The 17,231-nt window shown below is 40.3% G+C and overlaps 1 protein-coding gene and 1 non-coding gene across 2 annotated transcripts in view; both read left to right on the forward strand.

Annotated features, from left to right (window-relative positions):
• Positions 1 to 3,322: 3,322 nt before the first annotated feature.
• Positions 3,323 to 17,231, forward strand: part of IL1RAPL1 (interleukin 1 receptor accessory protein like 1) — a 1,419,608-nt gene continuing 1,405,699 nt past the window's right edge. The window contains exon 1 of the mRNA XM_058291789.2: positions 3,323 to 4,263. The gene's annotated coding sequence lies outside the window, so the exon portion shown is untranslated. The remainder of the gene's footprint in view (positions 4,264 to 17,231) is intronic.
• Positions 13,193 to 13,299, forward strand: LOC111765402 (U6 spliceosomal RNA). The gene has a single exon (XR_002797760.1). It is a non-coding gene; the product is annotated as a U6 spliceosomal RNA (small nuclear RNA).

Here is a 17,231-nt window from a genome sequence, read left to right on the forward strand (position 1 = left end):
GAGTATTTTTATGTAATAAACTCTTGCTCACCTTAATGAGGAATGACCCAAAATATGGAAAATTAAATGTAGGCTACAAACAGTTACAGATGGACTCAACAAGAATTTGAGTTTATCTCCTGTGCTTGCAAATCTGGTTCATAAATAACGAACTCAATACTTTCTCACTCTTTCCTACTAAAACAGTGGAAATGATTTTTTAAAACTGTAGCCATAGGACAGTAATGTTGGGAAATAGCTCACGCAGGTTATTTGTGACTTATAAAGTAGATGTTATTGTGTTCTCCATCTCCTCATTAAGAATATTATTGTAGCTAAACTCTAATTTCATCCTGTCAGTAATACCAACTTTATTTCATTAAAATGAATTTCTGATGTAAAATATCATGACATCCTTCTTTTTTATTACCAGAAAAGAAAATAGTAGTTTCTTCAACAGAGAAAATCCTAAAGCATGGGGTTGCTCTGCAGCCAGTTTTTACTACAAACCCCATAATGCTTTGCATTAGAGCCTACAATCCCCATACTGCTGCATCAAACTTACTGTTAACCACCCCAGTGCTGACAAAGGAAATGGACATTTAAGAACTATAGAACACGCAGAGATTCTGCTTGAGTAGTAAATTATTAATTTTTGCAGTACTTTTTTGGGTGCATTTTGCCTTTTCCTTCAGTAAAAGGGGGTATCTACAGACATACACACTATTTTCTCATACTGAATATAATGTGACATATTTTTCGAACAATTTGTCAAGGTATGTACACTTCTCAGGTCAAAGCCTTTTCTTACAACTATCATTGAATGGTGCAGCCCCACCCCACACCCCCATGGAGGGAGGTCAGCTTTATTCAGATTTTAAAGTATAATCACAATGCATTGTGTAATGCTCTAAACATCTGCAAATGAGAAATTGGTGAAGTAATTAAAATTCTTAATTAGATGCACCTTGCAGCTGCTGTTAGTCTTAATTGGCAATAATGCAGCTACATTTTGTTCTGACACATATTTTCAGAAGAGTTAGAGAACTGAAGGGAGGCAAGAGGAAAATGTTCCCACACAGTTCAAGACAGTTCGCACAAAGAGGATCCCATGGCAACAAACAGCGAGGCCCACAGTTGGCTCTGTAAGATCCAGGAATAGACAATGCTTCACCTCGAATTCAAACAAACACTTCCCTTCCTGCCTCCGAAGAGACAAGGTTTGAAATCATCTCTTGCAATGGGATTGAAATGGTCAAGTGTTCACCTGTGTCTTTAAGACATTTTTCAAAGCTTCTGGATGCTCTCTTCAGCCCCTGCCAAGATAATAATTATAACCTGTGCTCCGTGTAGCGCACCAAACTGACTTTCAGAATCACTCAACATAGAAGACTTGATTTTTGTGCAATCTGGAGCTGGAATGGACCTAGGCAACCGGTCCATGTCAACCTGTTTTTTCACAGGCATGGAAACGGAGGCCAAGAGAAATTAAAGGGATTCCCTCAGGTAATTATGGCTATGTAAGAGTAGAAATTAGACTTAAATGTAGGATTTGGGCCTACAGGCCAGGACTTTTGTAACTTTAATGGAAGCAATGAAACTCGTTAATTGTGCACCCTCGCAGGTCACTGGATGCCTAGTGCTTCTCATAAATGGATCAACTAAAGGACAGTGACAGAAAGAAAGCATAGGAAATGCGGATCGCCCCCTTTAGGAAAGGGGAGAGTATACTTCCCCTTCACTTCTGACCCTCACTTTACTCTGGATTGTAGCATGGGGGAAAGGAGCACGTAGGGGATCAATCTGAATGAGTTACCCCTAGGGAAACCAAGTAAGATTTGCCTACACACTTCTAACCAGATCTTCCATCAGGTAGGGCTGGAAAGTGCAATTTACTGCTCTTTCCTTAAAAATACAGATTTCCCTCTCTTTTGGATCCCCTAGACCTCATTTGTTCTCTCCTGTGCCCTGATTTAGTTTTGCTTGCATTGGTTTAGCTCGCACTGTCTCTCCCGTTTGCCAGTATTTCCTTTATCTTCAATTTGGTTTTACTCCCTGAATTAAATGACAGTAACAGTTCCCAAGAGCGCAGGCTGCTTTCCCTATTTGTTGTTCTCTGTTTAACCCTTCCCTTTGGAAAGCTTATGCAATACATCCTACAGGGGGTTGCCTGGAATGCAGAGGCAAGCACATGGGAGAGTTTGAAGGGTGTGAAGAGGGAGGGGTGGTGTCTGGAAATGTGTTGCTCTACTCTTTATTTGTCTGGCCCACCCCAGTGCCAGAACCCAACCGCTGGAGTGTCAGGGTAAATATTAACTCTTCCCTAGAATCTTGCTGCTCCAAATGTGGTCCAAAGACCACAAAATGCTTCTCAAAAATGCTGACTCTCAGGTTACACTCCAGACCTCTCAAAAGAGAATGAGCGTTTTAACAAGCTACCCCGGCAATCATGCTCCCATTAAAGTTTGAGAAGCACAGCCTCACCAGTGAGGATGATGGTTCTCCCAAGGTAAAAGGGCAAAGACAGGGAAAGGCAGCAAATGCCCTACTTTATTTTTTACCAGTCCCCAAGTTTCCCTCTTTCACCACCACAGCTCCATTTCAGAAACCCGCGGCGAACTATTAGGTAGTGAGCCCTATTACCCGGGGCTGCGAGGAGGCGCCTCTGCAAGCCCCTCGCCTCTCACCCCCCCCCCCCCCCCCACGCTCTCGGCGAGCCTTGCACAAGCCTCCTCCTCCCCAGCTCAATTCACTTTGCTCCTCCCCAAGCGGAAAGAGCGGCTGCAGGGAGGGGTAATGCCCTCAAGCCTCCCAGTTTACATCCCAATACCGGCCACTGCACTTTGCAAAGCTGCCCTTTAGAAACAGTTCTCACCTTGCCACCCGGGGTGGGCAGCAGCCCCCACTCCTCTCCTCCCGCCCCACTCGCCTCCTTGTGAAATTCAGCTTAAAGTGATACTGAGAATGGCCGTGCGCGCGCGCGCGTGTGTGTGTGTGATATTGCGTGCAATAATAGATCTGCTCCCAAGAGAAGAGATGAAAAGGTTATTCTGAGCGTGTCAGCCTAGGACCGCTCTCCGTACCTTTCTGCTTCCTAAAGAAATGGACCGTAATTCTAAGGTGGCTACCACAAGACTGGGTCAGCGTCCAACTGGGCCGGTCCCTGTGTGCCTTGAGGACAGATTCCCGTTATTCGAGGCCTCTCAGGGTCCTTTCCAAAAGACTCCGGTTACCCTCCTTCCTGTTCAGGCTTCTGAAAACTAAAACTCTCAAAGTGGTGGCTGTCTGTGGATTGGCTAGTACTAAAATATCCATTGGGTGGCAGTAACACTATCCTCTTTATGACTTGCAGCAAACCAGAGAAAGCATTCAATCAAATGAACCGATCTTGTAGAAACACTGGAATCATTTATGCATTGCAGTTTCTCTCTCTCTCTCTCTCTTTTTTTCCGCTCCTTCTTCCCAGGGATATTTTGAGTGGATTGGGGCTATTAATCAAAATCTCGTGCTATTCGTTGTCTGCTTGTCGTTTTCGCTCAGGATTAGCATCATTCAAGGAAAACGCAAAGCTGCTTTTTCCCCACACTTATTTGAAAAATCATTTTTGGGGGCTGCTGGCGAGAGCTAGGACCCAGGAGACACCCTTCCAAACAGCAGGGGTTGTGTGCTTTCACATAGCAGTACAGTACAAGGAAAGCCCCGTCGGATCTGTTATTGCGGGATACTTGTGAAATATACATAGGATTCTTTCTTATGGCTGCATCCCGGATCTGGAAATCTTACTTGGGGACCAGGAGGATTTGAAAGGCTACATATATTCAGAAGATTTACAAGCAAGACTCCGATCCTTGTCATAGAGCTCACAGACTTCCTCAGTTACAGACCTTCTTCCTTCCTTCCTTTTTTTTTTTTTTTTGCCTTTTAAAATTTCCCTCTTTTTCTGTTCTCTCTCCTCTCAGTCTCTCCCTTTCTATCTGCCTCTTCTTTTGCTCCGAGTCTTTTTTTCCTTGCCCTGCACCTGGGTTGTATCTTCTCCCAACAATCGGGCACTTTGAGAACTAACTGGAGACAGTTTTGGTAGGGAAGATCTATATGGAATTATCTGCTTTGATGGTGAACTTGGCATTTGTGAATGGGTATCTTGTTCACGATATTAATTGCTAGCAAAAACAAGAAAAAGAACACAGGAGTAAAACGTGGATTTTTCTGAATACGCATTGTGATGACCAGCAATTACCTTACCGACTGATACCCAGAGGAGAATAATTTGGAAGACTGTTGTGGGTAAGGTCATTTTATATATGCAAACCCATCAGTGGCATGGGCAAACTTGGGCATTTGTAGTGGGAATGGGTGACTTGGATGATTGCTGCATCGCATTAATGGCTGTGATGTGGCCGTTATTGGCACTGAATGGAATAACTGCAGTTGGGTGTGTTGGTGTGTGTGCGTGTGCACGCGTGCGTGTTTGTCTGTGTGTCTGTGTTTAGAGTGTAATTGAAGATATCTCAAAGCATCACTCTCCCCCCCCCCCCCCCAATTATTTTTATTTGGAAGAGTGTCTTGAATTATTCTGGGTAGACACTCTTTGTTTGGATGCAATATTTGTGGCTTCTGTGTTCTGGAAGGGGTAGCAGCAGTGAAAGAAACAGTTAGCGAGGAGCCCTATATAAAATGAAATGAGCTACTCTTTATTCATTCAAAGAAATATGTTTTCAACTCAGTGCAGCATTCTGCTGCATCTCACAGCTGCAATGGTACCCGGCACAACCTACTTGTCAAGTTTTTAAACTTTAATGTGATAATCATTGTTAATTGTTCTCTGGGTAGCGATGATTAAAGATTATTAAGTTCCCCAAGCTACTTTTTTATCCACTGGATTATCATCCAGAGTGAGAAAGAAAGAAAGAAACGAAACGAAAAGAAAAAGCTGAAAATGATGACTGAAATAGAGAGGAATAGTGCAATATTATCTTAACTATCACCATAATGCTTGCTTTCTCAAGTTCAATTGCCCAACAGTATAATTATTTACCCAATACCCTAAATAGCTGAAGCTGCGACCCACGTGCAGGGGAGTCGAAGGTCTGTAAGCAGGGACCATCCTTTTATTGCAATGCAGCCAGCTTGGGAAATGCAGGCAATTACACACTTCCCTTAACCTTAAGTTGGAGATGTGCCCTATCTGCTACATCTCTTTTACCCTTTCAGTAAAAAAGTTAGAGACTAGAGCACTGAGGATGTTTAAGCATATTCTGCCTGGGAAACAGGGTAAAAAAAATCAATACTGATGACGTGGTTCAGTGCACTGTACTGCAATGCTAAAGTCCCATATTCAGTACCTATGATGAGAGAATGGAGCGTTTACATGTGCTGTAATTCTCACCTGGTAGATTGATCTGAAGTGGAGGGGAGAAGATATGTGGGTATGTAGGAAGATGGATGGAAGTCGTGCATAATCGGTGATTATGTAACTTCATTACATCAGCGAGCTTCAGTCAACGATAGTGAGTTGAAATAATTGTATACAGAGAGGCTCCGTTGCCCTGTTAACTTTTGAAGGCTTGCAACACAAAACAGAGGAGGAGGGCAGGCAGAGATGAGCTCCAAGGGTACTGTAAACCTTGATCTCTGTGGCGAATTTAGCATGAGTTTTCTCTTAGTGAGTTTCTGAGCGACAGCAGGATCATGTAAGCTTTAGGGTTGGATTGGAGCACTTTTAGCCACACCCGCGGAGAGTCAAAATTAGTCTGCAGTGTTTCACAAGTGCCCCATTGAGCACTTGGGGCTGATGATCCCAGCCAAGGTCATAGTTCTGTACCTATGATTGAAATGCGTGGCCCCAACTGAGTGGAAAGTTAAATTCATTGAGATGAAGACTGAACAGAATGACTATTTGTGGGTTCCCTCTTGCATTTTTCCAGGTAGAGCTTGATGCAGAGTTCATGTCTGGTGGTTCCCTCATAAAAATGATAATTGCTTCCACAGTGTGTCAGAAATGAGTGTTCTGTACCTTTATCTTTGCCATGACAACCTTTTTCAGGGCCATTTTAACCGTCTGGGAAAAGAAAAGTTGAAACCTTCGAAGGTAATATCCCATTAAATTAAAAAAATAAATGGCAGTGAATTCCTTATTAATACAAATCCCAGAAATAAAGAGCAATCCGTTTCCAAGTTTTCCTCATTGAATGACTTAAAAGACGTGTTGCAGCCGCCCGCGACTTTTATCATGAGATGAGATAAATGCAATGTGCTGGCTGTGAAGAGGGGGGAATACTGCAGAATAAGATGTCATTTTCTCTGATGCTTCATTTGGAGCTTTGAGTTTTTTTTTTTTAAAGACAATACACATCAGCTCCTTTTTGACCTTCTACTGCTTGAGGATCTAATTTTCTCTCAATAAAATTATACATTTCCCCCAAATAAAACTCTGCTGAAACCTAACCCTGTTGAATTAAATCACCTCACCATCTAGTTGTGCTATTTCCTGTTTCCTTTTATATTTATTTTGCAAAACGGGCTAAATGACTTTTCCACTGGGGAGAGGAGATGAAGCTTCCTGGGTTTTTTTCACTTCTCGTTTTCCATTTTCGTGCAGTCCTATGGAGGCGCAGGTTCTAGACACCCCCTAAGTAACTTTGAAAAGATTTGCTTATCCCCAAATCAGAAAAGGTGGAATGGTAGACTGAGATTTTGAGCTTGGATGTGTGAGGTGACTTCCTTATTTCAGGACATGCCCAAACATTGCTGTGTTGTGCTAGTGGATTTGGAGGGTTGGCGTTCACGCTGTATAAGAAATAGGATGTGAAGTTAACTCCTGGTTCCTTCCTTCAGGGGTCAGGGTAACACTACAGCTGCTTCCAGCCTGTTAGTCTCCAACTCTGGGCAGAGATATGGTCTGCCATTATCTTTCCTGCACCCCTTCTTTTAATATTTTATACATGACTTCCTCAGTTGTTCTGACTTAAGCCACACACATGCTACCAAACAGGGCATATTCTGGAGGTTTTTATAAGCTCAGTAGGGAACGGAAATAATACTAGAAAGGAATCGTAGTCTGGAAAAAAAAATACACTGCCCGTGAAACATGCATACACATGTAATTGCTCTCCTTTTACTTGGAAACTGCGTCTCTTCACATTTAGAAATGGTAGTTTCAATAACTGTAAAAGCACCTTATAACCTGTTACTTTATTTACGAAGAGGGTTATGTAACTGAGGCAAGTTATTGCATTTTTTTTCAAGTATTCTACAAAGCGTTGCTTAATAGAAGAGCATTTTGAACATGAAGGCAGTGAATAATTTAAAGTATATTGTCTATTCCTCTATTTTATTGTCATTTTGTCAGCCCAAGCCATGTAGTTAGATTGGAAAATATTTGAGGGAAAATAAATACCTCTTATAAATATGGAAGCTACTGATTTTGATTCCTGACCAGTTGTCTCAACAAAGTCGGGAGATTTAGTTGGTAAGTAATCACAGTAGTCCTAATATTGGAGAAAAATTCAAGTGGAATTTTTATGATGTTTGTGATGCACATCAACAGATCAGTGTTATTGCTGAAACGACTAATAGATAAAACATTTTATAGAATAGCTGAACCTTGAGGTTTAACTTAGGGTTTATATGTCAATCTTTTAGTGGGTAACACACTAAAGCATTTGAGATATACTTTGTCTTACAGCAGATATGATCTTTGGTATTTGGCAAATCTGGTGCTTTGATAAAGCCGACTACTCTTTAATTTGTTGCAACCAAAGCATCCAAGTGTTGAATATTAAGATTTAAAAGTAGCTGGTTTGCTGGTGATGCTCAAGTTATAAAGCCTAATTATAATGGCACTCTTTGGGCAGCTATAGATAAGATTGTGTCAGCATTTTTATTCTTAAATTCCAATCCTATTTCCATTACTCGTATCGGGAATCTCAAAGAAGAAGGAGTTCAGCTCTCTGAGGCATCAAGGTATTATGGGATTCTGGGCTGAGTCAGAGGGCCCGAGTTTTAACGCAGCCCCTGTCAGTTACTAGCCTTTTACCTTTGATACCTTATTCAACCTCCCCATGTTCCAGATAATCCTTTTCAAATAGAATACTTACACGTTGCTCTAAAGAAATGAGCTAATGTGCGTCTCAGTGCTTTACAGCCATGCTATGCCTTCGAAATATAAAGAATTATTATTATTAAGGGTTCCCCTAAGTTTTATGAATTTAACGGCGCACTTTTTTTTTTCTCAGACCCCTTATCGTAGATCTTCAGAGGCACTTTCTAGTATCAATAACAGTGAGCTACGGTAGGTTAATATTGTTCCGTGGTTAAGCAACACATACAAATTAAAAGCTCTGCTTGCTAACCTTTTCTCCGTTTCTTCACAGTACTTATATGGGAATATAGTTATCTTAAGGAACCAAAAAAAATGAGTTGCTTTTGAGTACCATTCAAAGAGTAGTAACGAAGGGTTTTTGCATGCCCAGTGTCTGTGCGTGCTTTAGGATGGTTGCTGCTTCTCTTTTCTTTTCTTAATGCCCCTGAGTACTGAGGAGTTGCTGTTTCTCTTGCCAAGAGTATACAAACAAACATACACAATCACACTTGATGCTACTACTTGAATTGGGTCAATTAAACAAAAACTCCTCTCGTCTGCCACTTTATTAACAAATGCATAATAGGTTTAGAGACTGGGCATAATAGAGGAAACAAGAATATTAAAATACCAGTTCTGTTGTGGAATTTGGTAGTTGCAATAATTACTAATGTACTTTAGGGGGAGGCAATCCCCCATATGTCACTACTAACACTGCGTTTCTTTAATGCTCTTGTATCTTAACATAAATATGTTTCCATATATGAGAAGGGAATGGTTAGTGATATGACTGTCCACATATGTCTTTTAGTGACTGGTTGGATAAGCAGGTTAAAACATAAGTTGTTATATTCTGGTTAAGGTAGAATTGGAAAATGGACAATTAAACCTGTCAAAAATAAGTAAATATACATGGACTTCGAATAAAGAACTTTCAGACTATAGAGCAACCTCCTCTTCCTAACTTCCCAGTGTTCTGCTTTTTACTCTGAGTGTCCCCAGTAGTTTTTTGTTTTGTTTTATTTTGTTTTGTTTTGGGTGAATTTGATCATGCATTTTAATCCAGATTCATTGATGCCTATGAATTGCAAGCATTTTCTTGGCTTCTAATCTTCAAAAGGAATGCATATTCCATATGTCTAACAGAAATGCTTTAGATTTGCTCCAGCAGATTTACCAAGGAATATTACAGGAATGTAGACAGGCTTGTTTAAATGACAAATTCTGTTAATCACTATACAAATACACTTTCAATTTTCACCCAGAGAATGCCACCCCAGAGTATCTTATACCGCATATAACATTCCATTACAGGCCAACCACACAGCTCAAAGGACATACCAGTGCTGCTGACCCTGATCATTGGCTTACAGTGAGAGATCCTTTTTGGCATGTTTTCTCAGTTCTCCTGGGTGGAAACAATATTCAGGTGCCAAAACTCTAAGACACCTAAGGCTTTTAGCTTCAGAGAAGAGATGGCTGGCCTGGTGTTGCTTTCATATCACACAACCTGAAATTGCCAACCAGTGAACTGTGGATAAAGCAAAGGGAAGGAGCAAAGCTCTTCAATATTTTACTTTTGAAAATTTCCTTGATCCTATTTTCATATTACATTAAAAGTGATCTTTTTCATGCCAAGCTATTAAAGGTACATGTTATAATTATGATGTTCTTATACATAGAAAATATACAATAAATGGTGCTAAATGACTATATATGCTATTTTGATCCTACAAGAGCTGCATGTCTGGGAATATAAATTTAAGAGTAAACTTAGATTGTACTTTGTAATACTTTCTAAGTCAGGAAATTGTATGCAGGGTTTGGACTCAATGAAAAAATCAAATGGACTGTGAATTGTGATTACATAATTATAGACTTACAATCTTTCAATATGTTCATTTTGTTTCTTGTACTTTATGTGAATTATAATTATAATAAATCACTGTATGAATAATCGTAAATTATTCACAGTGGTTTCTCTTCTGACCGCCTGATCAAAACGAGTTAATTGGTAAGTTCTTACGGGAACCTATCAATGTTTGCCATGTAATGCAACTCTGACTTAGTATAGTGATCTTCATCATTTTCTGTTAGAAAGTTCCCTCTTTTGATTTCAGAAAAATTTTGGAAGGCCATGTAGTCATAGTTGTACTTTCAGCACTAGTTGATCTAAAAGTGCATCAGCATCATCAGCATAATTTATTAATATATGCATTACCCAGGATTCTCCAGAGAAGGAGAACTGACAGGAGGTATGTATGTAAATGTTAAGAGCTTTGTTAGAGAAATTGGCTCATGTGACCCCGGGAATTGGCAAGTCTGAATTCCACAGGGCAGTCCACAAGTTGGGAACTCTGCTGAAGGTGTCAGTTAATTCCCCATGAGAAGCTGGCTGGCTGAAGAAGGAAAAGAAATTCTTTCTGGCTATTGAAATCATCAGTTCTCCCTTTAAGACTTTCAACTGATTGGATGAGACTTCTCTCATTGCTGAAGGCAATTCCCTTTGTTGATAGTAGATGTAATCCAGCCACCAATGCAGTCAAGTAACTAAGGGTTTTAATTCAGGAAATACCCTCATAATCTCAATCAGGTTAGGGCTCTCTTGATCAAAAAACTAGACTCCATAACCTAGCTAAATTGACACATGAAATTAACCATCACAGTATACATTCCCTCTTATAGTGGGACTATATGCAATATTAGTATGCAATAAATACTACTAAAATAAATCTATTATGACTATAATAACTTGAATAAGTGAATTTGTATGTGTATAGTCACAAAAGGGTCTGTATATATTTGAAATACATTGTTTATTATGTCTACATGGAAAACTTAGGATATATGTGGATTCTAGCCACTTTGGAGTAACTCTTGTGGTCCTGGTACATAAAAGGCCCTTATGTCTAGAGTCCAGGAGCCAAAATATGTGCACTGCATATGCACACAAATCATGTTTACCTTACGTACTAAATGAAAGACAAGTGTATATGGTGGTGGTGGTTGAATGACAAGAGCTGGATTTTTGGATGAATGAACTTGTAATTCATAAATTATAAAGAATATGCATTTAAAGTTCCAATCTAGGTAAATTCCTAATCAAATATGAGGAACCAACTGTTATGGCTTAAAATCATTTGCTACTACAAAACAATTGCTTTTTAAAAATAGAATACACATTATTTTTATTGCAGTCAACCTGAAAACCAGTTTTTACAAATATGGCCAGAGCTGATTGAGGTAGCCTCTCATAAAAATCTAATGAAATTAAATACAGTGTAGGAATAAAGGATGCCCAGTTCTGTCATTTTAGTTAACAGGAAATTGTAAACCAATGAAATGAAATTATGCTTCCAAGGTCTCACAGCTCCTTGTCTCTCTCTCCCGTGATGAATGATTCCTAATTCTTGATATGATCCAAGCACTCAGCCGGGTATTATAGCTAGCATAGTACTAAGTCTTGGCAGATCAGGTGGCATTTTTTTAGTAGAGCAGCATGAGAAAAAAAGTTGCTCTCACTGAGGCTAATGCTAGTGCATCTAATCCTTTAGACTTTTACATTATTGACTTATCACTCATGTGACTCCTCCACATAGAATCAGTGGACTTTGTTTTTCCTTTCTGCATGCTGTGCATTTCCTGACCTCGGGGAGCTGGGAAAATAGGCCACCTATGGGGCCTCCTTGCCTTTTCTGTACTGCCCTTTTCCCCATTTGTTTTGTATCTCCCCCCTCCAGGGAACCACTCTTCTTTGGAGCCCCTCCTTTTGCTGACTTTCCTGAACTTCTCCATACAGGACTAGCACTTAAGACTGCCATCACTGTCTGGGTATTGCCCTGCAGCCTTCTTTGCTTCCAAAGATGTCCACTAAGGGATCCTACCCAAATATCTTTGGGCTACCTTTGATCACACTTTGTAGAGGTAGACTTTCCTGTTTCATTTCTTCATCTACAGAGTCATGCTGCTTATCTAGACCATCCTGAACCAAATTGGGAATAATGAAGACAGTAATATTTTTATCAGGTCTACCAAGCTACCATCACATGGCTATACTAAGTGAAGGAGGTAGAGTTGCATTCTACGTTTTCTGCTTTCGCTAAAAATATATTGCCTATGGACTGCACTGCTACCATGTATATATACATATATACACATAATTTTTGTCAAGACGTTTAACACGGATAACTGTGAATATGCTAAAGGGAAAATTTTGGAATCACCGGTTTCCCCCTTCATATTATAACAATGGCATTTGGAGAAAATATGCCCTTAATTTTTTTTTTTGAGTCAGAGAAATGTCATCTATGGGCGGCATTTCACATGAAAAGTGTTGGGCATATTTTTATTCAGGTTGGCTCTTGCAGTGGCCTTCAGTCTTATGGGTAGGCAGCTGTACCAGTGTGGAGGAATGCCACTGGCTGTGAACACTGTCATGCTCCCAGCCTCTCCAACTGCACATCAGAGGGGATACAGCCAGGCGAGCTAAACACAACCATAAAGGTAGAAAATGGAGTGACTTAAAATAGCCTCAGGCCTTCTGTGTAAACAAAGCCTCATGTGGCCAAGCGAGAAAATGTGAATGTAACAAATAACTTGGGAGGCTCGTAGCTGTTGGCTTTTGAATATCCCTATTAAAGCCCCTAATAGTCTCACCATGACAGAACTCTTGAATGGTTACTCAAGAGGCAGCCAATGCCATGGTGTGCTGAGTAAATGCATTCAAGGCTTCTCTGGGGGATTTGGACCCTGCTACTCTCTTTTGTTGGGGTTCTCCTACAGGGCCCGTCATAACAGTCACAGAGCAAGCCGCTCACGTCACTGGGTGTGCTCATCTCAATGAGTGACTGGTTTAGCTTAGCTCCAAGAGGCAAGGGCCTGTCTGTCTTTTGTTTCCAGAGCCCAGCCTCGTCCACAGCACATAGTAGGTGACCAGCAGATAATTGTTACATGAACAAATACTTAAGCATTTCATGACAGCGGATTCCTTTTAGATCAGGGTTCTCTAAAACCCAAACTGCATTGTAACCTGAGAAAACAAACAAACAAACAAAAAACCACCCTGCTAATTTGGGAGAGAAGAAATGTAAAATTGGGTAATGAAGGAGTGAGGATCAATAGTAGACAGCTGATGTGCTCACTTCGGCAGCACATATACTAGAATTGGAACGATACAGAGAAGATTAGCATGGCCCCTGCTCAAGGATGATACGCAAATTCGTGAAGCGTTCCATATTTTTCTGCTAAAAAAAAAAAAAAGTAGATAGCTGGTAACTTACAAATGGACTGAGAGAGAATAAATAGCCAACTTTGCTCTCTCCTTCCTATCTACCTTCTTTCCTTCCCCCTTCCTTTCCTCCTTCCTTCCTTCCTCCTCCCTTCCTTCCTCCCTTCCCTCCCCCTTCTTTCCTTCCTCCTCCAGCATGGATATCTGAGTATCTTCAGTATGTAGGGTGCTATAAGATGGATTGCAAGGAAAACAGAGGTGTTATAGTAGGTCTGGGCCCAAATACGGTTGATCCAGGGGGGCAATAAAACAAAATCACTTATAACTATGATTCAAGATAGTCTACTATGTGTCCTTCTAAGAGATGTGCCCAAGTATGGTACAGGTTCAGGAAAGGGTCAGAGTACCTGTACACTGAGGGATTATGGGCAATTTGCCAAAGGAGGTATGCTATAAATTGGACTTCAAAGGAGTTAACATTAGTGGGGCGAAGACAGAACATACCCAGTAGAGGAGAGATCAAGAGAAGGATATTGTAAGCAGGAGAAAATGGAGCATGGTTTTGGAAGAACCAATGTTCTAGTTTCCCCAGAGAATGGGGAATGTAATGTGAAATATATGGCTGGAGCCCCAAGTCAAAGTCCCGAGTCAGAGCACGGCAGGTTGTAGTGGGCGGAATAGGATTCCATGAATATAAGAGAAAACAGAACGTTATGACCTGCTTTCGTTTATGCTTTAGGAAGGGGAGAAAATTGAGAAACTGTATCTCCAGGATACCGTTGATTCCAAGTTTTGTGAATTTTCTGGCTTTATTCCAATTTTCTTCATGTTGAATCTCTGCCCTTAAGCAGCCATCATTGGCACTTTTCATTTCCTCTTTTACTTTGTTTTTCTCTAAGACTAAACTACTATTACCAGTGCTAGATAAATACAGAGGCCAGAGTTAAAACTTAGCTTTTTAACAAAATTTAAAAGCAGAAGGCAACCTTCTCTGATGACAGATCCATTCCAGCCATTGTTGTTTGGTAGTAGTAGAAAGTTACCACCCACCCTAGCAAAAATGCTGTGTTTTATGTGGAACTCTTCAGTATATACAGTGAGATTGTTTAAAGTTTATTTCTTTTCAGTGCTGGAAACAAAAGAGTGACCCTACAGTGGCAATTCATTTGGGAGGAAGGGAAAGTTTGAGAAGAAGGCAACCAGGGAAGAAAAAAAGAAAGGTTTTGTATAATTTAATATCAAAGTGAAAATATAAATTCCAAAAAGTTTTTATTTTATGATCATATGGAGAAAGAATATTGCTTCAGAGTACATTATGCCTTCAATAATAAGATAAGATTTATTCCTAGCAAGTGTAAACTCCTTTGTTAACTAACAATAATAATAATTTTGAATTATAGATATGAACGAGAAAAAGAGCCTCCTAGTAATAAAAATACCCTCATTTTTGCTTAGTTTAAATACTTTCCATTACCAAATATTTTATCTAAATTTCCAATACGTGGAAGAAAAAGAAGCCAACAAGAATTCCCCCCATACTTCAGTTGATCACTTCATGCTGGAAGTTCTAATAAGTTGGGAAATGGTCAAATGTTGAGGATAAAATGAAAAGCAACACCATTTATTTTATATAAATACATTATGTACCTGATCATTAGGAATCAGCTAAAAGAACAAGTCATGTAGTCCAGTGGTTATCCAAACTCACTCACTTAGCCGTGAGGATTCTGAAGCAGTGGTGGAATGGAGCATAGGAATTTGCAACTTCAAAGATGTTTGAGTCAGTAGGAACACCAAAGTGAGTCTTGGGACAGCTTCAGGAGAATGCTCTCAATGTCTGTCAGTATTCCTCTCTCCCACCCTACCCCATGCTCTATTATAGACATGGGAGGCTTACCCAATACTCTCCAGGTGCTCTACCAACTTAGCTTCAAGTTCCAAGTTTGAAGCCCCTTCCAGCCACAATGGCACAGACTAAGCCATCCTATGCTGAAATTCTGGCAGTGCCAAGTCTCAGATGATTATTGGGCAGCAAGTGTGGCTTATGCTAACCCTTGGTAGCCACTGTCCTACCATACTGTTAAATTAGTAGGGTCACTCTTTCCAAAATGCATGTTAGTCAACTCCTTCATGTGAGTGAATGAGAAATAAGATTGGCAGGACCTTTCATAAGCATTGTGCTTAAAATGGGCTGAGGATGCTAAAGACAACCCTTGCTGTCAAAAGCTCAAGGAATAGTTGGGAAAAGAGACGTGTTAGATTGCATTCTCTGGAAACAGACTCTGACATAGAGAATGGCATGCAGCAGCTTTAATTGGCTTCTGAGGCAGAGGCAGATGCTTGACTGCACTAAGTTTGCAACCAAGGCCTCAGCAGATCCTATGGGAAGTTCTGGAACTTTGACGGTCCTTCAGAGTTGTCCCAAATTGAGTCAAGGGACAGTCAGTCACTGGCCGGAGCTGCCCTGTGAGAGAGATCATAACCTTGGGAAAGATGGTTTTCTGCAGCTGCGATACAGGACTCAGCTGTGACAGTCCCTCAGCACAGGACAGGTATGTGGCCATGAAGAAGGAAATGGAAGGCATTGGGAAGTGCCAACAAAGCCATATTATTCCCTTGCCTCTTGACACATGCTGCCATGATACTGTTGGAAGTTACTTAGGAAATACTGTGAAATCTTCACCATTAGCTTAAAGGGATAAAGATAAACTCAATATTATTGTTCACAAGGTCTTGCTAAATGTAGTTCTATTTCAGAAAATGTGATTTCACGAGGAATGTAGCAGAATCCATATTGTAATTACTCTTGTTACAGGTTACCAGACCGCCAATATCCAGTCAGTTCCTTCTATGTACCCTGGACTTCCAAAGGGGGAGAAATGGGGTGCAAATATATTTTTGGAGAGTTTACAGAAAACCTGTTTTCCTTCAGTGGCTCATGTGCATGAGTCCAAGGTTAAGCAAAGGAGATGGCGAGAGGTCAGGGAAGTGGAAAGAAAATGGGGCAGAATGGAATGGGGCCATGTTCTCTGAACCAACAGGGGTTAACTCCAAGGAGAATGAGCTGTTTGTTTGAGTCGAATGGGAGGAGGCTGTGGAGGGATAGTGAAAGCCAGCAGAAGGCCCAGACTTGATAACTTAAGTGTAGATGTGCAGTGAGTTGAAGGTAGATTTACTGGTACAGACCAGACAGTGGAAACAGTGTTTCATTAGCATTAGCCAATCTGTGATTTGGATTGGGACTGGGGACTAATTTTGACTATGACGATTTGGAAATCATAGAAATAATATATCCTGGAATTCAATTTTCATTGAAAGGAGGAGTTTCATATAACATTATTTAATTTCTATTATGAGGAAATAGTAATTTTCTTCTTTAATGCAAGGGAAGCGCCATTACTTTAGATTTTAAAATGCTTTCTTCAGCCCTAGTGTGGTGATGGGGGCACCTTCTATTTATTTTCCTGTAAAGATACTCAATCAAGTTGATTACATTGAGACCTAATTTTGCCAGATATTTTTAAAAGTAGCGGCTGTGTATAAATGGGCAACCATTCATTAAGTCATAGAAAATTTGAATAGGAATGAACTTAATACACGCCCTTGCAAATACATAAAATCTCTCTACTACAACTCAAATAATTATCCATTAACTGATGTTTACTTTAATAAACAACCTCTTCGACTATTTCTCCCCTCACTTGAACTGACATTTGACTAGATGGTTAACTCAATTCAGTTCAACAAATACTCCCAGATTATCTGCCTACTCCATGCTCAATGCAAGCTGTAGGCTAGAATGAGCAATTCACTCATTGCCAAAGCAATTAAGGATGCAGATTGCTAAGTATTTAAAAAGATTTGTCCTAAAAAAATAGCTACCACCACCACCAGGCTTGCTCAAAAACATTTGATCCATTCCTTCTCTACCTCTGGCATAGCCTT

This window comes from Dasypus novemcinctus, chromosome X (genome assembly GCF_030445035.2).
Source record: "Dasypus novemcinctus isolate mDasNov1 chromosome X, mDasNov1.1.hap2, whole genome shotgun sequence".
Taxonomy (NCBI): Eukaryota; Metazoa; Chordata; class Mammalia; order Cingulata; family Dasypodidae; genus Dasypus; species Dasypus novemcinctus.